The sequence below is a fragment of the Aedes aegypti genome, chromosome 2 (genome assembly GCF_002204515.2).
Source record: "Aedes aegypti strain LVP_AGWG chromosome 2, AaegL5.0 Primary Assembly, whole genome shotgun sequence".
NCBI lineage: Eukaryota > Metazoa > Arthropoda > Insecta > Diptera > Culicidae > Aedes > Aedes aegypti.
The window spans coordinates 395702152-395711056 of record NC_035108.1 but is presented as its reverse complement, the minus strand read 5'-3'; the positions used below and the strand labels follow the sequence as shown (position 1 = coordinate 395711056).

General features: G+C 36.6%; 1 long non-coding RNA gene across 1 annotated transcript; it reads right to left on the bottom strand.

Annotated features, from left to right (window-relative positions):
- Positions 1-1052: 1052 nt before the first annotated feature.
- LOC110676961 lies at positions 1053-7760 on the bottom strand. The gene is made up of 2 exons (XR_002500851.1): positions 7145-7760; positions 1053-3318 (listed from the first exon to the last, which is right to left on the bottom strand). It is a non-coding gene; the product is annotated as an uncharacterized LOC110676961 (long non-coding RNA).
- Positions 7761-8905: the final 1145 nt, after the last annotated feature.

Here is an 8905-nt window from a genome sequence, read left to right as displayed (position 1 = left end):
TAATATATATATATATATATATATATATATATATATATATATATATATAATATATATATATATATATATATATATATATATATATATATATATATATATATATATATATATATATATATATATATATATAATATATATATATATATATATATATATATATATATATATATATATATATATATATATATATATATATATATATATATATATATATATATATATATATATATATATATATATATATATATATATATATATATATATATATATATATATATATATATATATATATATATATATATATATATATATATATATATATATATATATATATATATATATATATATATATATATATATATATATATATAAATTATGCCGTGATATCTCGCGGTATTATAAAAAAAATAACTTTATTACACTTTGTTCACTATATTATGACTCTTCACTTCAGACTGAGTTCGATTTACAATTGACAAGGCCTTTTATTAATTCTAACTAACTATAACCTTGCTCACTCAGCAAAACCAATATCGTTCGATGCGTTGTCTACCTTTGGTCGTCCACGTTGAGTTGGTCGGTCGTCGTGCTGGATCTGCAGTTTCGGTGCATCCGTTGGTTTGGCCATGGCCGTTGCTATGTCGCCCCGGGTCTGCCACTGTTGCTATGCGTAGCCGTCGACGTAGATGTACCGTCGGCGTGCGTCTTGGTCGATGTATTGGTACTGCCCAGTAGGGTGTTCCATAACTCCTCCCCCCTAGGATTGTCGATCGTCCTCGGTCGACTAACGGGTAGGCTTGTTGCTGGAAGATTGACAAATCGTATCGCTTCCGGTATACCTTCTGTTGCCTTTCCTTCTGCATTCTCGGGATCATCTAGAGGTTTCTCAGAGGTAATCTTCACAAGATTGTCGTTCTTCTTTCTAATTATTGCTGTTAGGAAGAGAAGACTTACTATGATTATGATAAATACTGTACCTCCAATTATGGTATTTCTCCGGTACTGTTGGGTTGTTAATCGGATCTCTTCTAGGTATTGAAGGTTATCAATACTAATGGTATCCATTTGGTCATACGGGTTGTTGACTGTTTCGGGTTTCCTATTGTACGTTGGTACAATGTATTCCTCTTTGGGCTCAAAGTGTTCCTCTCTGTGAAATGTGTAGTTGAGGATGTTTATGGTGCAGTTACCCGTTTCTATGATAATGGGTTCTGCTACTATTCTGGAGTTGCCGCAAGAGCTGGAAACCTGTAAGTTGGTGTGTGTATCTACCAATATTATACCTCTCATGATCTCCTTTATCCAGGTTTTTCGTTCTGTCTTCTTCATAACGCATTTTGGCTTTTGATGTGTTAGGATCCTGTAAATGCACTCGTCCTCTAATGGCATAGTTTCTTCGCAGATTTTGCATATCTTCTGTTGTGGGATCACGCGATTTTGTCGTTTGGCTACCAGTTGTATATCCGTGTCGATTGTTGTTTGGTTGATGCTGACGGGTTGAATTCTGAGTAGGTCGTAGGGGTTGACTTCCAGTATTGGGATCTTCACCAGTATGACGATATGGTTTTTGCTGATTGTTAAGCTCCCTGCGCTATACTGAAAGATTTCGTCTATTGTTGTTAAAACCAAGTTTTGTTCTACCAATCTATTGAAAATATATCTTTTGTCCTCGAAAGAAAGTATGTTTTTATTTAAAAGGTCTTGTTTAGAAAATTCTACCTGTTCTTCTAAATCTTCCAGAGCGTGAATAAGTAAATCTGTGCTAAATATAAGATTTATCTGTTCCAAAGTGGTATCTTCTCTTAATGTATTGTTAATTAATGATATTTGAGAGCTAATCTTCCTGATGGTGTCTGTTATATTATTGATCCTGTTCTGAAAGTCTGTATTGATTTTAATTTGCTTTCTTTGATTTATAGTGAGTTTATTTTCATGGTTTTCTAGGGTTCCTAAACTTTGATGTATAATTTGTAAATCTTCATGATCTGGGTTTCCTGCTATATATTTAACTACTGTTCCTAATGCGTTTATCAAGCCGCGTCTTTGTCTGTGAGGCTGAAGGCCTTTTAATTTTTCCCTAGCTTTATCTATTTTACTTAACAATGTTTCATGTAGGTGGTCCCTGGTTTTGAAAGACAATGCTATTTTTTCTATGTGATTGAGGTTTATCTCTATTGATTCTAAACTAATCTTTTTAACAATTCTTTCATAACCTAGTTTAATCCTGACTGTATCAATTTTGAAAGCTATCAACCCGTTCTCATTATTCACGTCTCTGTAGATTGTTGCCAAGCTATTATTGATTAGTAGAAAACTGTGAATTAAAGAAAAAAGAAATCGTTTTAATTACTTTTTTATTCTGTTCTTGTGGATTTTTACATTGTTAGTATCTTCGAATGTAAGTTCGTTATTTGATTTAACTTCGACGGATTTATATGGGTCTTTGTCTTTGGTCAGTCTTTGGGTGTTTTTCACCCATATTTTATCGTTGGGTCGTACGTCATGTGGTTGTCGTTTGTCTTTGTTTTTGTCAATGTACTTTTGTCTGTTTTTAGCAAGTTGTACCTTAACTGCTGATTGCAAGTTGTCAGCTGCATCCTGCAGTTCTTGTACATTCGGCGAGTTTGAATAGTTAAATATGATTTCTCTGGGTTTTCGTTTTGTTGCAGTGTGTATTGTATTATTATAAATGTCAGTCAGTAAGTTCAACATCTCGACAATTGGTTTTCTTGGGAATTTAGGTGTAAGGGTTCTATAGAGCTCAATGATTGTTGAATGGAATCTCTCTACTATCCCATTGGACTGAGAGTTATTGGCATGGTGTAAAGTAATGCCGAGATCATTCAAAAATCCTTGAAAGTCTATAGAAGTGAATGAAGGTTCTTGGTCACAGATAATCGTCTGAGGTCTTCCGAAAATTCTTATGTGTTCGCTAACTGCCCTCTTCATGTCCACTATTGTTCTCGTTTCCAAGGGGATTATGTTAGCAAATTTGGAAAAAGAGTCGACTATCGTCATCCATTTAAGTCCTTTCATAAAGAACACATCGATGTGAACCCGTTCGAACGGTTTCTCACCTTGGATACTTTTTCGAATTAGCTGTGGTGGCTTCCTGTCGTATTTACTCTTTTTACAGGTCTCACAGCTTTCGACCAGAGTTCTTACCTTTCGATCCAGTTGTGGGAAATAATACCTTGTAAGGATTTGTGCCTTGTTTTCTTTTATACCACGATGAGCATATTCATGGGTAGCTTTTACCAGATCATCTTGTTCCTTTTCCACTCTTACATCCTCTAAAAGTATCTCTGAAATGAAAATCTTGTACGTACGATTAGCTTCGAAGTGTTTTTTATATGTCTCTTGTACTAGTTGCCTCAATTCTATTGGGACTCTCAAGCAGTATCGTTTGAAAATATTCACGATGTCTATTTCCGTATATAACGGTCTAAGAATTGTAATACGACGACGATTTGGAAAGATTGCTTCTGATACTTCGGATTCAATCCGACAAATTTTCAAGATGAGTTGGGTTTTGAATGCGTTGATAGGCTTCTCTGTGCACCAAATGTAGTAATCATCACTTGAATCTGCAGAGTGCACGGTAGCGCCATCGCTCTCTGATTCATTGTTGTTTATTTCTACCTGGACATTGGCGTTCACTTCTCCAGGTTTAATTCTGGACAACGCGTCTGCTACTACATTATTAATGCCAGGTTTATAAATCAACTCGTAGTCGTACCCTTCGAGTTCTAGTTTCCCTCTGAAAATTCTTTTATTTGTGTTGGTTAGTGTATAGGTCAGCGGCTGATGATCTGTGATTAGTTTGAATCTTCGGCCCCATAAGTAATGTTCAAAATGCTTGACCGCCCAATACATTGCTAGAAATTCTTTTTCGGTCGTTGAATAGTTTTCTTCGGTTCTATTCAATGTCCTAGAAGCAAATGCGACTGGTTGATCTTTCCCGATAGGCCCTTGTGATAGAACGGCCCCGATCGCGAAGTCACTTGCGTCAGTGGTCAAGATGAACTCTTTAGAAAAATCCGGGTAAATAAGTACGGGGTCTCTCATGAGAACCTCTTTGCATTTGTTGAAACATGTTTCTATTTCCTTAGTCATTACGAACTCTTGATCTTTTCTCAGAAGAGAGGTTAGTGGTTTAACTAGCCTAGCAAAATCTTTAATGAATCTTCTGTAGTAGCCTAAGATTCCAAGAAATTGTCTCACCTCTTTTTCTGTCTTCGGCAATGGCCATTGTTTTATTGTTTCAATTTTGTCTTGATTAGGTCTTACGCCATCTTCGGAAACGGTATGTCCCAAGAATTGAACTTCCTTTCTGAAGAATTCGCATTTGTCAAGTTGAATCTTCAGATTTGCTGCTTTAAGTTTATTCAGGACTCTATTCAGGTCAATTTTGTGTTGTTCGAGTGATGGAGAAAATATAATTATGTCGTCCATGTATACTAGGCAACATATTCCAATTTCCTCTCTAAGCACACAGTCCATAACACGCTGAAAGGTCGCCGGAGCGTTTTTCAGCCCGAATGGCATGCGGGTGAACTCGTACTTTCCTGAGTTTATAGAAAATGCTGTTTTTTCGATGTCCTCATCATCCAGTTGGATTTGATGGAAACCTGAAACAAGATCTATAGTCGAGAAGTAGCAAGTTCTGCCTAGTTTATCGAGAATTTCGGTAATTTCTGGTATAGGATATCGGTCACTTATTGTTTTCTCATTGAGCTTTCGATAATCTATAACTAATCTGAACTTCTTTTGACCCGAAGCGTCTGGCTTTTTGGGCACTACCCAGACGGGTGATGTGTAAGGCGATATAGACTCTCTTACAATGCCGTCTTCTAGTAGCTTATCTACCTGTTTCCGCACTATTTCTTCAAATACTTTGGGGTATTTGTATGATTTAGTGTGAATGGGAATGTTATCTGTAGTTCTTATTTTGTGTTTTATCTTATGTGTGAATGTGAGTTTGTCATCCTCACAGTATAATACTTCCTTATTCTTGTTGATAACTTCCTCGAGAGCTGAGTTTTCCTTTTCATTTAAGTGGTCGTTCCTAATATTGTATATCTTTGTTTTATTTTTCAAAGGTATTTTTTCAATTTCGTAATAATCTTTTCCATATTCCAATTCATTAACATTGATCTCCAACGGGCGTTCGTAATTGTCCCTTCGTATAGCCATAATGGCTTTACCTTTTTTTGCCTCATATAGCCCCGGTAAAATTGTAAAGTGTTGCATGTTGATTTCCTTTTCTATTATAAATGATCCCTTTTCTTTAACTGGAATTTTAACCATTTGGAACTCGTGCTCTGTGAGGTTTATCTTGTGCTCGTCTGGTAACATTTTTTTCATTTTGATGATCTTTCTACCGATTTTTAGGGTATTGTTTGCTGTATTAAGGACAGCTCTTAGGTCACGAAGTGTTTCATAGCCGACTAGGCCGTCGAAAAGCTTATGAAATTTGAATATGAAGAATTTTAATTTCTTCTTTATTCCAAAAATATCTATTGAAGCTGATTTGTTTATGGTATGTTTTCCTGATAAATTTGTTATAGTGGAAGTTGGCTCATTTTTGCAGTTTTCTATATTGACATGCGCTGGTGAGATATAGTTTTTATTTGCACCGGTGTCAACTAAAAACTTTAACTCGCCCTTCGTTGTCATGATCGATATGTATGGTAAGAAGTTGGAAGTTTCTATCATTTTTCTGGTTTTCCTCTTTGAACAAGATGAAAATTTATCTCGTCCGAATTGAAACATTCGTCATCGTCAGAATCGAGTAAAGAATCTTCCATCGTTTCATTTGTAGTTTCGTCTTCTTGATTCGCTTCAAATTCCTTTCGTTGCTGTGTGTGGCTATTCATTTGCATTTTTGATACGTGGGTTCGCATTGATGCGTCCTCGTCTGTCGCAGGCTTGATCTTGAATTTGCCGGAATTTTGTTTGTGATACCCTGGCTGTTGGAAATTGTTGCTCGGGGTGCCACTTTTGTTATATTGGTATTTGGGGTTTGAATTTGGCCCAACGGTATTTGCTGGTTGTTGATAATTACTAGCAAAATTTCCGTTTTTGATATTGTGACCCTTGTAGTTCTCTGACAATTGCCGAGTTTCCATTCTTTGCCGGAATGAAGCGTTGGAGTGTTGTATTGTCACCTCATATGCTTCTTCTAAGGTCTTTGGACGGTAACTCCGCACGTACATGGCTAACGTATCGCCATTTAACCCATCAATATACCTAGTTTGAGTCATCAAACTAATCAATTTATTGACCGCGTCTGTAGACCCTTTATATTCGTCCATCTGGACGGCTGTCGATTTGATTGCAGTATCAATCGATTTGACTTTTTGAAAGTACTCATCCAGTGAACTTTTGCCCTGTTTCACGTAAAATAATGATTGTATGTGAGACGTAATGTCTCGTTTATCTCCAAATGCGTTAAGGAGCACATCTTTAATTTCATCCCATTCGCTGGGATTTCCTGCAGCGATTAAGACCTGTCTGGCCTCTCCAACTATTTTTGATTTTACGAACCTCATAATTTGTTTGTAAGACGGATCTAATTCAAAATCTTCAAATAACTCGAGCGCCTCTTGAGTGTCTTGCACCCATGCAAGCGTCTCTTTTTTATTTCCGTTGAACTCAGGAATGATCTTAATTTGATCCGGGATTTGAAAATTTAAAAATGGATTTTTAGCCTTTTTCTGCAAAGCGTTAATGGTTGCAATCAGGCTGTTCTGATTATTTGTCAGCTGAGCGACTTGCGCCAACAGCTGGTCGGGGGTTATTAACATTTCTGCTGGCTCAGCATTTAGGCTGTTGCCGTTTGCAGCATTAGATTCTGACATCGTTTCGTTTTCGCGTTGCACTTTGCACTGAATTCGTTTGCCTATGTTTTAGGTCTCACTGGTAATTAAATGCTATGACGGTTTTGTGTCCGTTCAATTTTTCGTTTCTTTACCCACAGTGGTTTCACTTATGAGCGCGTTTAATTTGCGAGAATTAGGAAATGATTTATTCGCGTGTTATATTCGCTCCCACTCGAAAAACAATTTCACTCAATATTCGCTTTTAATAATCACTTTTTGAACACTTTTTGTGAAAAATAATGATAGATAATAGTACTTACAAGATGAATATTTCCATCAGGGAGTCCGAAGGTTTGCTGGGGGTAGGTTGCAAGTGGTGGGTTCGTCCTCCTAGTAACCACAAATCCTGAATATGCTCTTCAAGACAGCTTCCGCCGGGTTAACAGGTGTCCTCCGTTGGACGTAGGGTTTCTCCTCTTTGTAAACTTGATGAATTGAAAGCTGATATCCGCTCCGCTAACTCTTCACACACAGTTTAACCACTTTGCTACTTTGACTGCGCCAATTATGCCGTGATATCTCGCGGTATTATAAAAAAAATAACTTTATTACACTTTGTTCACTATATTATGACTCTTCACTTCAGACTGAGTTCGATTTACAATTGACAAGGCCTTTTATTAATTCTAACTAACTATAACCTAGCTCACTCAGCAAAACCAATATCGTTCGATGCGTTGTCTACCTTTGGTCGTCCACGTTGAGTTGGTCGGTCGTCGTGCTGGATCTGCAGTTTCGGTGCATCCGTTGGTTTGGCCATGGCCGTTGCTATGTCGCCCCGGGTCTGCCACTGTTGCTATGCGTAGCCGTCGACGTAGATGTACCGTCGGCGTGCGTCTTGGTCGATGTATTGGTACTGCCCAGTAGGGTGTTCCATAACTTATATATATATATATATATATATAAAAAATATAATATATATAAAAAATATAATATATATAAAATATATAAGAGACGGAACCGGTATTGTACGCATGACCTTCTACTTAGTAAAAAATATATTGGAGACGTTAGAATTGAATCGCAATTGACTGCCATTTCCCTGTTATTTGGTGACATATTTCAGCGAAACATTTCATCCAGATCGCTATACAAAAACCGAGTGTTCGAAATATGAGTCTGTTCGGAATTTGAGATAAAAAGGTATATCTTTAAGCTTTTTATGAAAACTTGGCATGAAACACTTTCGGAGCAATCAATTTTGCACATTTTTGCTGAAGGCACTAAAGAGCTATCCAGATTATTTTTCAAATTATGGACGATTTTCGTTTATAAATATATTAAAACATATATTTTCAAACAAAAAACGTCCCTATAGTTTTTTCACCATAAACAGAAAGATAATCTTTCTAATGACGACAAAAGATTGAAATTCCGTTTGCGCTTTTCGGAGATATCGGCATTTGAAAACAACCAAAAAAAATCATAACTTGCCAACCATAAGGAGATAGAAATTTGGGTTCTTCGGCAAAGTTGTTCCAAATCAGTTGTTCTAATACTTTGTAGAACATTGTATACGCCAAAATGCGTCAACAAAAAAGTTTATATTCTGATCTCGTAAACCATGTGTGCAACCCTAATTTCACATCACTGAAAAAAATGTCAGAAAAATATGGAATGCCGAAGACACCATATATCTAAAATTGACGGTTAAGACGCAATCATTTTTGTCTTCCTAGATATGGCTTTGGGACCAATGTGCAGGTGGCGCCAGTGAACATGAAATTTTTGTTTGGTGGTTAGCTCAGTAGCCTGGCCACTCAGAGAGATAGCAAATTCAGCAAAGTTGTTCGGTAGCACAAAACTAACATTATTTGAGCCAAAACTTTTGAGATTTTGCCACCAGGCAGTGCCAGTGATCATGGAATTTTTATTTTGCGGATAGTTTAGTAGCCTGACCACTTACAAAGATGGCGTCTTCGGCAAAGTTGTTCAGTAGCACAAGGGCAAACATTAATTGAGCCAAGAGATTCGATATTTTGCCACCAGACGGCGCTAGTAAGCATAACATTTTTGATTTG